This window comes from Odocoileus virginianus, chromosome 15 (assembly GCF_023699985.2).
Source record: "Odocoileus virginianus isolate 20LAN1187 ecotype Illinois chromosome 15, Ovbor_1.2, whole genome shotgun sequence".
Lineage (NCBI taxonomy): Eukaryota > Metazoa > Chordata > Mammalia > Artiodactyla > Cervidae > Odocoileus > Odocoileus virginianus.
The window spans coordinates 14,701,789-14,722,569 of record NC_069688.1 but is presented as its reverse complement, the minus strand read 5'-3'; the positions used below and the strand labels follow the sequence as shown (position 1 = coordinate 14,722,569).

Below are 20,781 nucleotides of genomic sequence, written 5' to 3'. Positions count from 1 at the left end.
AAACACAGGTCAGATTGTCAGTTGCTACCCGAAACCCTACACTGGCTCCCCCATCTCAGAGCAAAAGCCAAAGTCCTTATGGTAATCCCAGGTGCATCGCCTTTCCCTCTGCCACCAGCCTTGACACACGCACTTGCCCTTGCTACTTCCTCAGTCTAGAACACTCTCTCCCCCATTATCTTTGTGGGAAAGGTCTCCCTCGTGTCACTCAGGTTCTGTTTAGAAGGCACGCTGTCATGGAGGACTTCCCTGCCCACTTCCGGGTCATAGCTCAGCCAGAACCTCTCAAATCTCCACCATCTTCTGTTTGTTTTTTTTTTTTTCAAAGCACATCTGGCTACCTGGCACTGGCTATTTATTTGTCACATTGTCTACCCTTCCCCATCACATTCCTGGAAAGAGGCACTGTGTTTTGATGGCTGTTGAGTCCTCAGCCCCGAGGAGCTGTTAAGCTCGTGCGAAGCACTTCCCGGACGAGGGAGTGATGACCGTGGGGCTCTGGGGCTCTGGTTTCGTGTGCATCTTCCAGCTCTCCTAACAGCCACTGGCGTTTGGTCCCCTCCTCATTTTGTCGGGCTCAGACAAGATTAAATAAACGTCCCTAGACTACTGAACTCAAGATTGGTAGCAAAAGGACCTGAACCGACTAGTCTCTTGCCAGAACCCACTTTCCGAATCACCATCTGTCAGGAGGCAGAAAGGAAAGACTGTCGTGACAGACCTTTGGAAATGGAAACAAGAGTGCAGCAGGGCGACAGTAACCCAGCGCAGCACGTCTAAGCAGATTGCTCCGAAATTATTTGGGTCTCTTTCCTGTTTAATTTTTTAAATTGTGAGAGCTTTTTTTTACTGCCTCCCCAGACAGTACAACATGAGGGGGAAAGAAACGTGTCCAAGAGGCCCTGTTGCTCCATTGAATTTTTACTGTCAGACTTCGGTGGCCCGGAATGTTCTGGAAATGGGGCACTCAGGCTGCATGAATGTGCCCTTTATTCCAAAAACAGGTCAGTCCATTTTCTGCCTTGAGTAAACATGGTGTGTTGATAAGAATCAAATATTTCAGTGTGGGGCTGTGCAAAGATGCATTCTCAACTCTACCACTGAGATAACCTGTGCCCTTAAACAGTAATAATAGTAACTCTTACTCCCTGAGTCTTACCAGGTGCTAGGGACATTCCAAGTGCTTTATAGGTATTAACTCATTAAGCTCCTCAAACCAATCTTGGGAATAAGTACTCTTATTAACCCCAGTCACCCTAGGTGGCTCAGTGGATAAAGAATCTGCCTGTAATGCAGGAGACACAAGAGATGCAGGTTCGATCCCTGGGTTGGGAAGATCCCCTGGAGGAAGGCATGGCAACCCACCCCAGTATTCCTGGCTGGAGAATCCTGTGGACAGAGGAGCCTGGTGAGCTGTGGTCCGTGGGATCACAAAGAGCCAGACACTACTGCAGCAATTGAGCACAGCACAGCAGTCCTAGTCACAGAGACACAGAGATGTTGGGCAACTTGCTCAAAGTCACACGGCAGAGCCAGGACATGAACGCGGGCCGTCTGTCTCCCGAGGATGAGTTTTAACCAGCTCTCTTTTGTGACTCTCAGCTTCATCTCTAGATTGTGGGAAATGCATTCAATCCTATTTCCAGTTGGAAAAATCTATGCTTTTAAGACTGAGAACCTGGCAGGAGTTTTGAGTGGTCAGTGTGAGTGCAGAAACGATAGGCAACTGGGCTGCAGCAGGAACAAGGCTATCCCAGTAAGGTCCACCGTCCTGGCTCCCTTTCCATCATGTTCTCACTTGTGTCTACTCTCCTGTCATTTGCTACTTTTCTTGCCTGATGTTTGCAGAAATAAGAGCCCATGTGTGCATGTCTACCCCCAGACATCTTTCCCCTCGGTGTGAAATTAAAAAAAAAAAAAACACAAAAAAACAAAAATGAAACTCTTGTGGTCCCTTGGTGTTGATTAGCTTTAAAAGCACTCTCACATGTCTGTTCTTACTTGATTCACATAGAAACCCTGTGTGGACAGACAGGGGAGAGTCCCATTTTACAGGTGAGGAAATAGAGGTTGAGATGGCTGATCTTAAGGTCGCAGTTATCTCCTGCTTCCTGTATTTCCTGGGTCCTTCCTCAGGGTTTTTCTTACATTTCTGTACTAATCTTAGCGGACAGAGTCTTCGATTGATCCCAGCCACTTCCCTCGCTATTGTCACCACTAGATTAGTTATAAATTCCCACCAGCATGGCAAATATCCTTTACTGAGTGCCTTCAATGTGCTAGGAACTGTAGTAAGGACTTTTCACATTTTATGTCCTTCTAATCCCCACGATGGGGCTTCCCAGGTGGCTCAGCAGTAAATAGCCTGCCTGAAAATGCAGGAGACGGGGGCTTAATCTCTGGGTCGGGAAGATCCCCTGGAGAAGGAAATGACGGCCCACTACAGCATTCTTGCCTGGGAAATCCCATGGACAGAGGAACCTGGCGGGCTACAGTCCAGAGGGTCGCAAAGGATCGGACATGACTGAACGGCTGAGCGTGCACGCAGTCCCCACAATACCCCTTTGAGATGTATAGCACTGTGACCCCCATTTTACAGATGAGGGGCCTGAGGCCACATGGCCCCAGGGCGACCCGTGCATGTAGTCACACAGTGAGGAAGTGGTTAACCCAGCATCCGCCCGTGTTAACTCAACTTGTCTGGTGACCCCTCCTGGTTAAAGCCTGCCGTGACTCCTGGTCGTGACTCCTGGATAGAGGACAGTGCTCAAACTTCTTGGGGTGGTGTGCAGGGGTCCCTGAGCCCGAGGCACTCACCCCTCTGGCCCGTGCCCTAACCCCTGCACCTTCACACTCAGCCACACTCAACCACCCTGCTCAGGCCATGCCCTTGTCCTGCACCATGCCTCTCCACTGCCCTCCTTGGAATGCACCCGCCTTCCCCTTCTGACTGGTGATTTCCTGTCCATCCTCCAGGGCCCAGGCCAAAGCCGCCTTCTCCCTGCAGCCTCCGGTGACCCGCCATCCCCCATGCCCTTCTCCCTGCCCAGTGTCACTCTGCCCCAGGGCACCCCGAACCACGCCCCTCTGCTGCATAGCTCACCTGCTGTCACTGGCCCCAAACCCAGCCCGCAGAGAGAGGGACAGGGACAGCAAGGAGCAGTGTGCTTGTGCAAGGACCGGGCTAAGAGCTATCTGATTCCTTGTGGTTTTTTAAAAACATGTGCCAGCCCAACAAAACAGCTTTGTGGCTGGTGCCCGGACCATGGGCCACCAGTGTGAGTCTCCTGGGAGCTCCTCGGGCATTCTTGTGCTTCAGTGCACTGTCGGTGCTTAAACGAAGGAGGGACAAAGAAGGAGAGGAGAGAAGGAGGACTTACCCTTTCTAGACCTGGCAACTTGGCTTCCATAAAACAAACTGTATTCATCTGCTCGAGCTGTTGTAACAAAATACCATACACTGGGTGGCTTAAACATGTATTTCCTTGCAGTTTCTGGAGGCTGGAAGGCCAAGAGAAGGTGCCATCCAGTTCTGTTTCTGGTGATGACTCTCTTCCGTGCTTGTAGGCGGCTACCTTCTAGTTGCGTCCTCATGTGGCCTCTCCTTGGCTTTTGTACTCGGAGAGAGCAAGCTCTCTGGTGTCTCTAAGAACACTAATTTTATGCCATCAGGTCCCCATTGTTATGACCTCATTTAACCACCGTTAGAAGTCCCATTTCCAAATACAGTCACACTGGGGTTAGGGCTCCAACATGGCTTCCCAAGTGGCGCGAGTAGTAAAGAAACCGCCTGCCAATGCAGGAGCCGTAAGAGACGTGGGTTCAATCCCTGGGTCAAGAAGATCGCCTGGACTAGGAAATGGCAGCCCACTCCAGTATTCTTGCCTGGAAAATCCCATAGACAGAGGAGCCTGGTGGGCTACAGTCCATGGGGTCACAAAGAGTTGGACACAACTGAAGCGACTCAGCACGCAGGCATATAAATTCAGGGTTTGGAGGACACACATTCAGTCCATATCACATGGCATGCAGATCACTCAATCCACAGGTCTTCCCTGTGTCCTCACTGTGGGGATTCTGAAAGCACCAAAGGCAAACAGCAGAGTCCGGTGGTCAAAATCACGGGCTTTCCTATCAGGCAAAGTCAAGTTTGATACCTAGTTCCACCACTTGCTGGCCGAGTGACCTTAGACAATCCACCCAACTTCTCTGAGCCTCACACCCCTTATTGTGAAAGGAGGAAAGTGATGCTGACCACACAGGGCTTGTGTGAGGATGAAGCGAGATCCAGGCATGTCCACCACGCCCAGCATCGCTGGGGACCCCACTGCAGGAACAATTACTGAGTGTATCCTCTGTGTATTGGGCTCTGAGCTGGGTGTGGGGTATCCAGTGGCAAGCAGGACAGAGCGATGCCTTCTTTTCATTCTCCCTCAAAGAGCCAGATGATAAACAAAGCGAATGGGATATGGGCTGTAAAGAAATAAAACAGGTAGAGGGCAGGATGGAAGGAAAGCCCTCACTGGGGAGGTGACTTGGACAAGAAGCTGAGGCCAAAGACTTGGGGCAGAGTCTTCCAGGTGGGGAAGCGGCAGTCGTGAAGTCCTGAAGGTGGGCAGGTTGGATGCCTGCACGAGCAGTTGGCATTCATCGTGATGGCTGCGGTTGTATTGCATGGGACCCCACCCTCGGAGGCTACCACCCCTCGGGGACACAGGACTGTTGCCCAGCCCTCCAGCCCTGGAGCAGGGCCGAGCCGAACCAGCTCTCAGAGGGGAGCAGAGCCTTGACTGGCATGCTGGGGATGGCAGGACAGGGGAGGAGGAAGATTTGGCATTGCGGGCTGGGTGGGGGGGGCAGCGAGCATCCCTGTGGGAAGAGGGGAGTTTGGTTGAAGAGCCTGGAATCTGAGGGACCCTCGGAGATGGCTCAGGCCTGAGCCCAGTCCAAGAGCAGTGTCAAGCCAGGAGCCCGAGGCGCCCCATGGATGAGCTCAGCGTGAGCTGATGAGGGCAGCAGCCCCCATTACCACAGCCGGGTGGGCAGGGTGCTCGTTCTGGAGACTGGGCGCCCCACTCGAGATGCAGGGCCCGGGTGGAAATCCAGCGCTGTGAGTCACGACCAGACATACAGCATGTCAGGGGGATCGGGGCCGAGGAGAACAGGTTTCCTGGAAGCTTCCAGAGTGTGGGGGAGGGGTTGCTGAGGACAGGTGCCGGTGGGGGCAGGGCCGAGCCAGGAGACCCGCTGGGGGGCTGGGCCAGCTGCACTGGGGCTGAACTTTCCATGGCCGCGGGAGGAGTCAGAGCCTGATGCCCGTGGACCCAACTGAGGCACGTTTGGGGTCCTCCATCTCCCTTCCCACAGTGTGTCTGGAGTTTCCTGGACTTCTGAGAGGTCGCATGCCCCTCGGGGTGTGGATGTGGGAAGAGCAGCCCAACTGGGACTTCTGCGTTGTCATCCCATAAACTTGGATTATGTCCAAGGACATCCCCAAGCCCAGCCCCTCTCTGGTCCTCCATCCTCTCACCTGCAAATCAATGGGATAAATTGGTAGCTCTCCAAGGTTCCGCCCAGACAATTCCTTTGTCTTCCTCCCTATAGATAGGAATGGGGGCTTCCCAGGTAGCCCTAGTGGTAAAGAACCCGCCTGCAGTGCAGGAGACATAATGAAACACGAGGTCGATCCCTGGGGTGGGAGAATCCCCTGGAGGAGGGCCTGGCAACCCACTCCAGTATTCTTGCCTGGAGAATCCCACGGACAGAGGAGCCTGCCAGGCTACAGTCCATAGAGTTGCAGGGTGTCGGACACGACTGAAGCGACTCGGCACACAGATGAGAGACGCTGAGGCCACGGAACAAGGAGCCTGCTCTGGGGAAGCCCATTTGGAGCTTGACGACATCTGCTCCCTCCCCCACCCCACCCCATGTTCCAGTGTCCTGCAGCCCCTTCCCGATCTCCTTCCTGGCCACCTCTTACCCTCCTTCTACCCGTGCTCCTCATCTGCAGACATGGAGGCTCAGCCATTCCTGGGGTGGGTGGATCCCAAGTCTAAGCCAAGTGAAGAACTCCCAGGGCCACGGCCATCTGTGTGTTCTCACTGGGATAAGCGGGCAGGACCTCCTCCAGCCACCTCCTGTCTGAATCCTACACATCCTTCAATCCACTTCAAATGGCACCTCCACCAGGAAGCCTTCCAGATCACCCCTACCAGAGTCATCACCTTACCCAGCCTCCCCCAGGCATCCCACTTTACAATTCTGCCGGTGCCGTTTTTACTTTTGTTGTTGTTGTTTAGTCGCTAAGTCGTGTCCGACTCTGCGACCCCATGGACTGTAGCCAGCCAAGCTCCACTGTCCATAGGGTTTCCCAGGCAAGAATACTGGAGTGGTTGCCATTTCCTCCTCCAGGGGATCTTCCTGATCCAGGGATCAAATCCACGTGTCCTGCACTGGCAAGTGGACTCTTTACCACTGAGCCACCAAGGAAGCCCCATTTTTTTACTTACTGGTGTTGTAATTGTTTGTGCAAACATCATAGCTCCTGTACACAATTCCAAACTCACTGGACACAGTCACCAAATTGCCTGGTTTTGCCCATGCTCATCAGCAGCCGCCTCTTTGGCATCTGATGTGGTGTTTGGATTCTAGTTTGGATTCTAGATATTTGCAGAATAAATGGAGTTTTCTTTCTTCTGTGCAGCAGAAAGATTCTTTCCTTGCAGAATGAACGGTTGGATGTGTAAGAGCATGTGTTCTATGACTGCGCTGGGTAGAATCTTAGCTCCACCACTGACACATGGCGGGACCCTGGACAAGTTACTAACACTCCTGCCTCAGTTTCCCCACGTGTAAAGCGAGGATCATCATAACCTCCCTACCTCACAGGCTGGCTGTGAAGGTTAAATGAGTCATGCTTGTCAAGTGCTTGATGTCATGCCCAGCAGAGACCTGATTCAGTAAGCAAAGTTGTTAGATTTTGGCAGTCTGATATGTAAATTTTTCTTTGATTTTTTTTTTTCTTTTTTTAATATTACACCGTCTTGCAGAATTCGAGTTTGGCTTTAGGTAGCTGCCAGGTCCTGTCCAATCCTTGCATTCATTGAACCTGTATCGGGTATTCAGTGCCATCTGCGGACCCTAACGCTGGCTTGGAGCAGGGGGCAGGGAAGGGAGAGACGCGCCTTCACTGGCGTAACTGCTCGCCAGCTCGGGGCTAGCAGCCACATTAAGCGCTCTTACTCAGTTCATGTGACTCGACAAATTTGGAATGTGTTGGGGAGAGAGAGTTTTTCCAGCTATGAGTCAGTACATTTATGCTCTCTCACACACACATTTAAAATTTTTAAAAAGAGACTTCAGCGAGAATTCATTTATGAGTGCAGAGTGGACATCTCTGAAAACTGTGTTTTGACCCTGAAGGCAAATAATACTTAAGATATTTAATAAAGAGTTCAAAATAAGAGTCAAGGGAGAGAAAACACAACTAGCTGCTTTTTTCCTTCTGTATTCTTAGTCGCTGAAGTGCACGTTGGAGGACCCAATATAGCATGGGTTTATAAAGCACCTCCTGGATACCCCAATTTATACTCAGCATAGTGGGGAAATAGACATATGAAAGAAGGGAGGCAGAACCAGCATTTACTAAGCACCTGTTATGTGCCAAGTAATCGGAGCTGGGGTCGGGGTACATGTCCCAAGTTCAAGAGACAGCGTGGGGAAAATGGAATAATTGTGTTCAGTCGCGCTTGGGCTCAAACCACAGCAGCCAACTTTTAGAATGTTTATATAAGTCCCATCTTAGCCCATTTTGTAGATGGCAAAACTAAGGCTCAGAGGAGAGAAAATAATTTGCCTATGGACACAAAGCTCTTAAGTGGTGGAAACCATATTCTAAACAGGGTCTGTTAACCTTCTGCCTTATGCCAGACAAAATATGTGATACAGCAGTTTTCAGATATCACACGAGACAACACAGTATTGTGCTAGCTGGGAGAAGGGAAACAAACAGCGAGTTCTACAATTGCACCAGCTTGCTGCCTCAAAGCAGTTTCCAGAATGCAGTATGAGGAGGAATCGCCCCCCAAAAAGAAAGATAAATAAACAAACTAGGTCTGTGAGTCTCCCTATGGTGAAGAAATTTGGACTAAATCAGTGTCCCTGAGGCTGAGTGTCCCCAGGAAGGAGGGAAGCTGGCACACCCATTCTCGGTGATCACACTTGCATTTCCTAAGCAGGTACCACTTTCTCGTAGACCAGTCCCTTTAACCACCTCCAGACACGACTGAGCGCGCGCGCACACACGCATTCACACACACACTTGACACAACTGAGCGCGCGCGCACACACACACGTTAGGGATGATGAAGAACCCGCGCGCGGCGCGCACACACACACACGCACACATTAGGGATGACGAAGAAACTGCTTTTCGTCCAGGCTGGTCCAGTCTGCTGTTGTTTACTTTAAAGAAAGAAACCAGCACCCGCCCAGAGCGCTCGCGTTTCCAGCTCACTTACATCTCTTTTGCACGGGCTCATTTTCATAGACTCCCAGTCTCCAGGGAGCCGTGTCTTTCCCTCGGAAACATGAGCTGTAATCAAAGGTGTATTCATCCGCACACATCTGCCGACAACCACGCCGGAGCCATGGTTCCCCAAGGCCTGACAGAAGGAGGCTCAGGCCGGGTGCCCGGGGACAATTTTTCCCTACACAAATCAGATTGCCCTGTGGTTGCTCTTTGTAAAGATGGCAGAGTCCCAGGCGGTGCTTCTCACGTTGCCAGAGGACCTGAGGGGACCAGGGAGCAAATAGGATTCCACCATCCGTTCAACAAAGACTGTTGCGGGTCACCATGTGCCGAGAACTACAGACCCTGAGAATCCAGCTCTTCTGGTGCCTTCTCATCACTGACAGGTATAAAGACACAGCTTTTTAAAGGCCAGCGAGTCCCTGGAGGAGCTGGCTGCTGCTCCTTCTCTGGCCTGCTCAGCCTTAGCCACTCTGGCCAGCTTCCATTGCTGGATGTCCCGTGCACCTCCTTCTGCCTCTGCCCTGTATACATTCCCTCTGGCTTTCTGGATTCTTCCTTCCTCTCTTGGCCAGGTTTGCTGCCGCTTGCCTTTCAGATCCAGCTGCCCTCCCCCAGGCCCTCCATCTGCCTCCCTGATGATCTTGCCACCATTGTGTGTGCTTCCCCATCACGTCATTGGAGTCTCTTCTCTGGCCCAGCTGCAAGGGTGCATGCGTGCATGCTAAGTCGCTTCAGTCATGTCCGACTCTGCGACACTATGGACTGTAGCCCACCAGGCTCCTTGGTCCGTGGGATTCTCCAAGCAAGAACTCTGGAGTGGGTTGCCATTTCCTTCTCCAGGGGATCTTCCCCACCCAGGGATCGAACCCACGTCTCTGAAGTCTCCTACATTGCTAGGCAGATTCTTTACCACTATCACCACTTGGGAAGTCCTGCAAGGGTAGGGCTCACTTTATCTCCCCAGTGCTGGCCCAAAGCCAGTGCCCCACAGAGAGCTGTTGGAGGGAGACTTCCCTGGTGGTCCAGTGGTTAAGAATCTGCCTCGCAATGCAGGGGACTTGGGTTCAATCCCTAGTCGGGGAACTGAGATCCTACAGGTCAGGGGGCAACTAAGCCCATGCTCTCTGGAGCCCACGCGCCACAAAGATAGATCTCAGGTGCTGCAACTAAGAACTTGTGCAGCCAAATAAATAAAGAAATATTTTTTAAAAGATTGCTGAAGGAATGAAGAGACAGCAGTGAGCAAATTAAACACTGCCCTGCCTGGTGCTGGGCGCATCTTCTTAGAGTGTTGATTATATTTGACAATTTTCAGGGGAAATATTTGGGAACAAACACAGACCAATTCTAGAGTAGCATGCAGTGTTCTCATCAATGTTCAATGCTTCAAGTTGCACCCACACACCCTGGGGAGGTTGTGAACTCAGCCTCCTCTATAGTCTCGAGTGGGGACATAGGGTCTTCGTGGAAGAGTAGGTTGGAGTTGGTGGAAGAGCTGGCCCAGTTTGCCAGCAGCTCCAGCCATGGAGTCAAAGTTTAAGGGGCAACACTAGGAGTAGTGGGGAATAGAAAGACCGTTCAGTCAGGCCTGAGTTCAAACCTGTCACTGGATGTTTCCTCTTGTGACTCGGGGTGATATGTGTGATCACTCTAAGATTCAGATTTGTTGTCTGCAAAGTGGGTATTGAGTACTTGCTCCTCAGAGTTGCTGTGATGAAGAGAGAGAAGCCGTGGAAAACCCACTCAGTGCCCAGCACAGAGCAAGCACTCAGGAAGTGGTGACCTTTGCGCTCGTCCTTCGCTGATCGCTCTTATGAATTAAAGGTGTTGTTGGTGTCCAAAGTGGAACATTTCCTGGTGCAAAGACAGGCAACTTAAGAGCACACTTCCAGCATGCAGACTTATGGCTGCACAGAAGTGGCCTGTAACCTGCCACCTTCTTTGAACTTGACCTTCCTCTCTTGTGCTCAGTCCACAGTAGCCCCAGCCCAAACCTGCTGATCCCCAGTACTGTCCTGCATGGGTTCTTCATTCTCTCCTCAATATGAGGCCATCACCCCAGGACATCATGACCTGTTTACTAGACCCGGAATTTCTTACTCATCTGCTAAATATTTGCTGAGTGAAAAAATGGACTGGAATAAACTGCAAGAGAGGGAGTAACCCTGGGTGTTTTTCTTCTTCTACGAACGGTTAAAACACTGTTCCTCTTTTTCCCCTGCAGTTGTCCAGCCATCCAATGGGGTTAAACGAGGCCGGCGGGGTCGGGATGGGGTGGGGGGATAGGAGGGACCTGTAGGGAAAATCCTATGGGCGGATTTTTCCTCATTGGGATTTTGCGCCTTGTGATCATTTCCTGGGGAGAGGTGTGCTGAGCCAGGAAGACTGGGAGAGCTTGAAAGGCAGTGGAAAGCCTTTTCCTTCATTTATGCTGCTGCTCACAACGTGAGCGTCATTTCCACATTCAGGAACTGCTGTGGGCACCACGGCGCTGAATCCCTGTGCAGCCAGGAGGCAGGTTCTCTTTAGAGCTCTACTTGGCTGGTGAGGAAATTAAGGTCCCAGGGAGGGCAGGGCTCAGCAGCAGGTCACAACACAAGTGCATAAGAGAACCAAGACCAGACTCAGATGTGTCATGTCCGAGACCAGTGCCCTCCCCCCGACACTGGTGAGGAAGGATCAAGTGTCTAGTGGGTGATGCCCCAGTGCTGAGTTCAAGGGGAGAGACTTCATTCATGGTCCTGTGCCTCCAATGCAGGGGAGCACAGGTTTGATCCCTGGCCAGGGCACTAAGATCCTACATGCATGTCCAAAAAAGTGAAAAAATAGAAAAGGCTAAATGGGAAAATGGAACTGATTCATTGAGACTCCCCAGCTCCAAGAAGAATTCACTGTTTGCAGCTCCAGCCAAGCCCCACTCCACATCTCTGTGCCCAAGAATAAACACCTAGTTAATTGGGGATAATAATAAGTATCACCAATAGTAGCTAACATACTATTCTGTGTACATGCATACTATATCTAGTGCTTACATGATTCTAAGGGTTTTGTATGCATTACCTTCCTGGGTCCTGCAGGGTAATTCAGAGTTAATTTGGGGAAGTGGGAGGACAGAGCATTGACTAGAGAGGGTCTAAGATAAGGTAGCCACATGGCTGCATGGAATCCAGTGGGTTCAAAAAGCTTGGGCCTCGGGAGCCCGTAACACAGCAGGGCAAAGGGAAGGGGGAGCGATGAGCGTTGGCCAGAGCCCGCAGGGTCAGAGGCCCTGGGTGAGGAGTGTGGTCTGTATCCTGAGACAAATGAGGGCATCCGTGAGCTGCTCCCACCTATACCACCTCTGTATACATTGTCCTTCCTCACCTTCAGTCTATTACGTATCTTTTTCCTTTTATATACTGTGACTTTCCTAAGGGTAGGGGTTGGATCTTATTTATGTCTGTCTACTGCCTAGCATAGAATCAGGATATGGGATTACTCAATGTGTGGGTAGTCAACAGATGATTGTTCATCAGATATTTAATATATTCAACGTTTAATAATGGTTTGTTGTTGTTGTTCAGTCGCTAAGTCGTGTCTGACTCTTTGTGACCCCATGGAGTGCGATGCACCAGACTTCCCTGTCCTCCACTATCTCCTGGAGTTTGCTCAGATTCATGTCCATTGAGTAGGTGATGCTATCTAACCATCTCATTCTCTGCTGCCCCTTTTCCTTTTGCCTTCAATCTTTCCTAGCATCAGGGCCTTGACATGGTAATATTTAATAACTATTGCAGTCCAAGGGGTCGCAAAGAGTCATACACAACTGAGCAACTGAAGTACAACATACATACTATGTGTTTGTTATACACAGATGTTAGTACCTAAAAGATAACTTCTGTTATGCAGGCAATTCTGCTCTAAAGTGTTATGTGCATGCCTATAAAACCCTGCATTCTGATAAATTAAAAAATCACAGCATTTGGGGGACAATTGGACTAAAGCAGAGTATTCACAATTCATACAACTCTGTAATGAAGCACAGTCCAAGCGACGATACCAGTCCAGTTCAAACGGCGTTAAGTTCGGAATTAGAATAAACAGTAACTATAGGGCCTGAGTGACTATAGGCCAATCAATATTGTTTTAAAGGGGGGAGAACTTGATGGAAGGGGCTAGCGAAGGGTTGAGGCTGCTGGGTGTAGAGGCAGAAGCGGGCAGATGTCTTCATCCCAAGTTCCTGGGGCAGAGCACTTTCAGGCCCTGCTGGAGTGTGGCAAGGGCGGTGGTCTCTTGAGCCCCCGGCCTTTGCACAAGGACCGGGGTGAACCAAGCAACACAAGCAGCTCAGACAGAGTGCGTGGCCACTGGAGCCCCGAGGAGGAGCCGGGAGGAGCCCTGTGGCTTGCCCTGCTCAGCTGTGTGTACCTTGCATCCGGCCACCCTCACTTGGTGGTGCAAGGTATTAACGTGCCAGGAACGTTTGCCGATGAGCCAGTGCAACGTCCAGGTTTTGTTGACGTCAGTCGCCTGTATGCCTTGTGTACACTGAACCTCCTTGAGGAAGCATGTACAGCAGAACAAACATTACATAACGGAATACATGACCGATACACCAAGGATGCCTGCTGGCCAGTTTACATCAAGGAACATACCAGTCACATACCCTCTCAGGGTTGTGGACTGTTTTCTTCTTGGTCCACAAGTCTATTTAGTAAACCCATTCTGTGAGCAGAGAGTAAGGCAGGATGGAGTTGGACACTAATCCAAGTGAAAGTGTTAGTCACTCAGTTGTGTCCAACTCTTTGTGACCCCATGGACTGTAGCCCCCCAGGCTCCTCTGTCCACAGAATTCTGCAGGCAAGAATACTAGAGTGGTTGCCATTCCCATCTCCAGGGAATCTCCCCAACCCAGGGATCGAACCCGGGTCTCCTACATTGCAGCCAGATTCTTTACCATCTGAGCCACCAAGGAAGCCCCCTAGACACTAATGAAAGTGAAAGTCATTCAGTCGTGTCTGACTCTTTGTGACCCCACGGACTATATAGTCCTTGGAATTCTCCAGGCCAGAATACTGGAGTGGGTAGCCTTTCCCTTCTCTAGTGGATCTTCCCAACCCAGGGATCGAACCCAGGTCTCCTGCATTGCAGGCAGATTCTTTACCAGCTGAGCCGCAAGGGAAGCCCAAGAATCCTGGAGTAGGTAGCCTATTTCTTCTCCAGCGTATCTTCCTGACATAGGAATTGAACCGGGGTCTCCTGCATTGCAGGCGAATTCTTTACCAACTGAGCTATCAGGGAAGCCCTAGACACTAATGAAGGGTACCATAAACCCGTGATGTGATCGCTTTCCCCATCAGAAGCAGCTGAGCTCACACCTCTGGACTTGGATTCAGAGGACCTCAACCCCATCCTGCCTGAAAGCTGTGCAACCTCAGGAGAATCACTTAACTGCTCTGTGCCTCAGTTTCCTCAACTGCAGAATAGCACCAGTGATACTCCCTGAGTCCTTTGAAGGAGCAGATGAGCTAGTGGATGGAAAGTTCTTTCCAAACTGTAAAGGGCTTTACAAGGTATTGTCCTTCCTGCTGATCAGTGCTGGGCTACCCAGGTCAGCTTGCCTCCTGGGGTGCCTTCTCCTGCCGGATGGTCAGTTCTAAGGGCAGAGGGCAAATCCAGCTACACTGGAATCAGAATAAATTAATAACTGGGATTAAATGCAGATGTTTGGATGAACTTTGGGAAATGTTGCTGGCCTCTGAAGACAGTAAGGAGGAGGGGAGCCCGGCCTCCCTCCCTATCCGATGCCTCCCTCACTGAGCACTCGCCCGTCAGCCTCCGTCTCCAGGCCTGAAGTCATCAGCCAATCCCTGGCCCACTGCCTCGCCCCTGGCCCCTCCCACCAAGCCAGGCCTGCCTGTCCCATCACCCTCTCATTTTGCTTCCCCAAATAGCACAGAAGAAGGGAACACTGATTCTGGAATCATGTGAACTCAGGTTTGGATGAGCTTTACCACTCAGCATCATTACAATCCTGATAGCCAAGTTGTGGTTTCTTGAACCTGTCTCTTCCCCTGGGGAATGGGCTATGACTTCCTGACTTCCTTCCTTCCTTCCCTGATGAAGTGGATTAGAAATGCATGCTTTGCAGACGTTAATGTGCCACAGAATCACCTGAGGAGCTTAAGATGCAGGCTCTGATGCTTAGGGTCCCGAGGAGAACCGGCCCTTCCAACAAGCTCCCAGGTGATACAGTTTCACCTCTGACATATGGGTCCGTGTTTGAAGTACCTGCCATAGTGATAGTACTTCGTGGTATGGCCATAAAGATTCCCCCCCCCCAAAGGGTGCTCCTTTGAGCACAGGGAGAAATGAATAGAGAAACCTCTGCTCCCCTCAGAATTCCAAGGGCAACAAGAAAAAACAAGCTTGGCTGTAAAGGTGGGCAGGGCATGGGGAGCAAGGAGAAGCGTGGTCCCAGCCGCGGCTCAGAGGCAGACTCGCCACGCGCACGTGTGCGCTGCAGGTGGGCCTCAGCCGGCTGCAGAAACCTCTAGAGCTCAGGCCTCGACTTGCCACGCTGGGAACGAACGCATCCTCCGAGCTGGGCGCTCGCCTGCTCCTCTGGCTAGGGCTCTCCTCAAAGCGCTCAGGGCTCGCCCAGCAGGAGTCTCCCAGGGCGGAAATCCACATTGAGGGCTTTTGTTTTCAGGGCTGCAGTATCTTTCGGACTTGAGGCCTGTAGGCAAAGCTTTCCTTCTCCACCCTCACCAACCGTGAACTGCTGCTGCCAAGGAACCGACACCAGGGACTGAAGGCAACTCGGAGTGGGGTTCAGGAGACGCCTCCCCAGCCCCACCCAGCACATCTTGCTTTTAGTTTCACTCTCCTAAAAGGCCTGCTTCTCAGAAAGCTGCTGACTCACCCAGAGTGTGAGGGTCTTTTTTTTTTTTTTCCTTCTTCTCAGCATCATCACAAAGCCCCGAGATTCTTGAGGTCAGTTTAACGAGTGGCTGGGCCTTGACCATTTCCTTTCTTCTCCCCATCTCCATCCCAGGATCCCAGGGCCTCAGACCTTCTAGAAATGGGAGTTGATACCCCCATTCGCCTTGTCCTGCTTTTAATATTGATTATTTCTTCTCTGTAGGTCTTGACGCACTGACTGCTCTGGAGTCAAAGTAAAAAGATTCCCAGGATGTAAGCAACACGGGAACTGGTGAGTGACCATGTGTTTGGCGAAGGTCGGGGCCTCCGCTGGATTTCAGGAAGGGAAGGGAGATGGAAGGGAGCTGGGCAGGGGAAGCGGGGTCCGAAGCCCGTCCAGGGGGTAGCTGAACTTTTGCACCTCTGAAATTGTTTATGTCGAGATGCACCTGGAAACAGCGTGGTGCAGAGAGACTGTGGGTCCCTTAGAATTCGCTTGGTCCCTGTCCACACCTCCCCAGACGCAAACTGGAGCCTGCAGGTGGCTGTGCTGACCTCTCTCTGCTCAGATGCCAGCATCTCAGGCTCACCCTCCAGAGGGCATGGGCTGGGGACTGTTCTCACAAACCTTGTAACCAGGGTTAGGGACGCATTCTTAGAGCACAGAGGGAACTCCGTGGTTCACACCAGTTTGTAAACCATAGCCCCGAGGAGACATGAGTAAATGGAGGTGAGAAAGCCACCTTTGCTCCTTTGAACGGCTGTCACTGGCAAGAGGCGGGCGGGCAGCTAGTGACTCAGCCTAAGGAGAAATTCCTACAAGAGGTCGGCAACTGTAAAAATCGACATCTTTTAGTAGTGAGTTCCCTGTCATTGGCAGAATCCAAGCACAGGTTGGAGAAGCGTGGATGGGAAATATTGAAGTGGGGTGGGGGGTGTTCTGACAGGGCAGTGTTTTACAGACTATTCCGTGATGACCAAGAATCCTGGAGGGGCAGGAGGATGAGGGGAGAGTTTAGGGAGAATGAACGACAGGACTTTGTAAGCTTACACGTGCATTCCTTCAGTGCTGTCTGTTTTATGGGGCAGGCTCCTGCTTTAAGGGCTTCCCAGGTGGTGCTAGTGGTAAAGACCCTGCCGCCAATTTAGGAGATGTAAGAGACACTCGTTTGGGTCGGGAAGATTCCCTGGAGGAGGACACAGCAATCGACTCCAGTATTCTTGCCTGGAGAACCCTATGGACAGAGGAGCCTGGTGGACTACAGTCCATGGTGTCACAAAGAGTCAGACACGACTGAAGCGATGTAGCGCACACACATGTCCTGGAAGTTGCTAGATGAGATGGTCTCTCCCCAGATCTGTTTCCACGGGCCAGCTGTAGCTGAGCTCGCCACACATCACACATGTGACCCCAAACACCTGATCAGTGTGAAGGGTGGGCAGCTCTCCAGGCATGATGGGGTCTCTGATCAGAGGCTCTAGAGAGCTCACTCCCATCCCAGGACCACCAAAGAAAAGAGTTGCCAGCGCATCATGCCATCGAGAGACTTGCCCAGATCCAGACCACACAGACCAGAAGGAAAGGCAGGGTGGGAATGCTGCGCTGGGTTCCCCCGAGTCCCCAGGCTTTGAGAGGACAGTGAGCGTGGCTTCCCCAAGGGAGCGGGCGTTCTCCGGCCCCACATTGTCCAGTGACCAAAACCTGGCCCGATGAGCATGAAAAGAATCGCTCGGTGGAGAAATTGCTCAGAAAAGACACCCGTCGCAAGGGAGAGGGGCTGAAGGTTTGAGTAGGGAGCACGGGGGCCTCCTTTGTGCTTTGTCACCGGATCTTCTTCCCCCTGGGCCTGGGTCAGCTGCCGCAGTAAAAGTGCACCGAGGGCAGGGCGCTGTGGGAGGCCAGAGATGCGGTTCTTTTTCAAGAAACTGACGGCCTGGATGAGAATCAAGTTTGACAGCCCCTGTGCAGAAGCGGCGTGTTAGCTGTGTTCTGAGTGCTGTGTGCAGGGGGTGGGAGAGGAAAGGGAGGGCGCTGGACAGCAGCTGGAGCTGTAACTTGGTGCTTCCTTGCAGGTCTGGAGGCACAGGTTGGGCTTTGAGGACAGAGGCTGTGTCCTTGATTCAAAGGACCTGAGATATGTGCTCAGGAAGTGACTGTTGAATAATTAAAGGGAAAAGGATAGAGAACTCAGGAGGCTGTGTCTGTGGTTAACATCAGACAGCTCGGGTTCAAATCCTGTTTCCTCCACTAGCCATGGGGCCTCATAGACAGAAGTTGCTGATCTGTCTATGCCTCAGTCTTCCCGTCTGCAAAATGGAAGCACCTACTATATAAGAGGGCCGGGAGGAGTCAAGGGAGTGATTCATGCAAAGCTGCTTGGTCCCCTGCCAGTATACTGTTAATGCCCAATAAATATTAGCTCTTATTATTCTTGTTCTGGAAATAGGATGTGATCCCGATTAAGGTTCAGTGTTGGGACAGGAAATAGCAGCATAGGCGAGAGGACAGAGCAGTGGGCCGGGAGTCAGAAGCCCTGGCTTAGCTGCAGGGAGGGGCTGCGAGAAGCATCACTCCCCCCAGGCTTACTCTACAGTGGAGATGTAGCGAGAAGGTGGTCAAGGGCAGCTCCATCTTTCCTGCTCTCTCTCCAGTGGTCCTGGCACTGTCCAAAGGCAGAGGCCACTCAGCTCTTTATTACCTGCTAGGGGGCCTCACAGAGAGTGGTTGGACTTCTCAGGACCTTTCCTTTTCCCAGTAAATGAGAAACCAACGTGAGCCGCCTTCCCTTGCAGAAGTGAAAAGCTCAGGTACAAGAGAGAGTCTGCTGGTGCCAATGGGAAATCATTTAAGACTTGCGCTTGGGTAGTGTCATCTGGGGCCTCACAGTCAGTGAGCATTGATTTCCCAGCTCTTCCCCAGGGAGCCCTGGCTGTCTCCTCAACTGGAAGATAGATTGTCCAAGTGATGCTTCACTATGCAGAAGGCATCATTCACCATCCCAGGATTTGTAGCATATTTCAAATAAAAATGGCACTTGCCTGAAAATTTGTCAGGGTCACCTTTCTTGCATTAGTGGTGGACATAGAACTCTGGAATGGGCTTACTTGGTGGCCTACCTTTTTCCTCTCCTGCTTCATCATGCTGTGATCCTAGCTGGATAATAAGATGGTTGTTGTTCAGTTGCTAAGTCGTGTCTGACTCTTTGTGACCCCACGGACTGCAGCCTGTGCTTCACTATCTCCCGGAGTTTGCTCCATGTCCATTGAGTCAGTGATGCCATCCTTCTTATCCTTTGTTGCCCCGTTCTCCTCTTGCCCTCAGTCTCTCCCAGCCTCAGGGTCTTTTCCAATGAGTCAGTTCTTCGCCTCAGGTAGACAAAGCATTGGAGCTTCAGCATCAGTCATTTCAATGAAGATTCAGGGTCGATTTCCTTTAGGACTGACTGGTTTGATCTCCTTGCTGTCCAAGGGACTCTCAAGAGTCTTCTCCAGCACCACAATTCAAAAGCATCAATTCTTCGACACTCAACCTTCTTTATGGTCCAACTCTCATATCTGTACATGACTACTGGAAACAACCATAGCTTTGACTTTCATTATATGGACCTTTGTCAGCAAAGTGATGTCTCTGCTTTGGTAGTTTAAACCAAAATTGTTTATGGCATAAGCACAGCCCCTGTACCTACAGGGCCCTAAAAACTGTCACTCATGTCAGTCTCCTTCTCTCTGTGTGCCCCCTAACATCCACCAAGTGACCCCAGCTTCAGTTTTGCCTTTAGTGGGCAGGAAACAGGGATGAGGCAGGGGGCAGCTTCAAAGACAAAGCATCAGAGAGAGGCGGTCCCGATTCCTGGTTCCATCAGCCATTGGCCTCTCTCAGCTTCTGTTCCGCCTCTTTTCAGATAAGGTGACTGGGCTAGGTCAGGGGTGGCAAGTAGATTTCATCTCCTGCCAATTCTGATCAATCGGTCATGGCTGCCAAGGGCACTGCATGGAGAAGGACTCTGAGGCATACCCAGGAAAGAGGGTGCTACAATGGATTAGTGATGTCTGCTGGGGAGCAGTAAGGAGGACGTAGCCCACATGCCACCTTTTGGCCTTTGAGAAAAAATGATTTCCAAGGCCCCTGCCTGCTTCTGCACATCGTGGTTTTACATCAGGGGGGCAAAGCACAGCAAAACCTCATTAATCTGGACCACTTTAGGGCCAACCCAAGTGATTGAAAAAGTCTTCATCTGAGGGTGCCTATTGCATGCAGGTGAGCTTTATTATCCTTCAGTTTGCAGAGTCAGCTCAGCCCAGCTAGCTGACAGGTGCAGAGGCCAGGGTGGTGGTGGTCTGTGCTTGCAGGTCTGACCATATGGCTGAGCACACCTGACCTGTAACACTTCTAGGGCACTTACTCTGTGAGTTTTAGATCAATACCAATGAAACTCTCAATGAAGCAAGGCTTTTTTGAAGTAGAAAATCATTCCATGGGCAGCTTTACTTCTGTTTCAAATTGCCAGGGGATCTGAATTAGAGAGATGTCACCGCACTAGCTGGGAAAAAGCTATTTTTCCAGAATTACATGCAGAAGATGAGACCAAGTGGTTCAGAACTACATTTCCTCTGAGTTTCCTGATCTGTAAAATGGGGAATTAATATACCTCACAGGGCTCTGCAGGAGGGTAATTGAGATAAAATGTGGAAAAGACCCAAATCGAAGATCTTGCTCACAAACTATGGTCAAAAGATGCTATTTCTGCCCCCCCCCCATCCCAACCTCTACCTCCATAATTACCTGAAAGCAGAGCTTTCTCCTTGTCATGCATTGGAGAAAAATGAGGTTACAGATTGTCTTAATAGTATCATAACTTCTCAAATGATTCCTGTTAGTTTTTCAGAGGCTCTTTTTTTTGTTGCTGATGATTCTCCCCTAGGAGCGGTCCAGGTAACTCGAGTTACTCTACTCTCAGTCTTCCGCAGGGAGTAGCTGATGCCCCGGGGGTCTGACGTGCATGCATAGGAATGCCGTGGTGACAAGTGTCTCTAGAGGGATTGAAGCCCATTGTGACTAGACCGTGTCTTCCCTTCAGCTCAGCAAGCATCACCACCTGAATTCACCCACTATAGGCAGAGTCCAGACAGCCAAGGGGGAGAAGAGCAAGTTGGAACCCACTGAATTTGAGTGGGAGCATGTCTAAAGGATGGGCTTTACTTGCTCAAAATGGGGAAGAAGTTGGAACTGGAACTCCTCTTTCAGCCTTAGTTTCTGAGATTCTTCAAGATTCAGTTTATACTTAAAAAAAATCAAGACCAGTTAAATCCATATGAAGGGGGGATTGGGACCCACGCACAGCTGG

The 20,781-nt window shown here is 51.0% G+C and overlaps 1 protein-coding gene across 4 annotated transcripts in view; it reads left to right on the top strand.

Annotated features, from left to right (window-relative positions):
- ZHX2 (zinc fingers and homeoboxes 2) overlaps nt 1-20,781 on the top strand; it is a 177,510-nt gene that overhangs the window by 66,885 nt on the left and 89,844 nt on the right. For 3 of the 4 annotated variants that reach the window (XM_070477056.1, XM_070477057.1, XM_070477059.1), the window contains exon 2: nt 15,660-15,728. The gene's annotated coding sequence lies outside the window, so the exon portion shown is untranslated. Of the gene's footprint in view, nt 1-861; nt 1,005-15,659; nt 15,729-20,781 lie in introns of all 4 variants that reach the window. The other variant, XM_070477058.1, reaches the window with a different exon arrangement.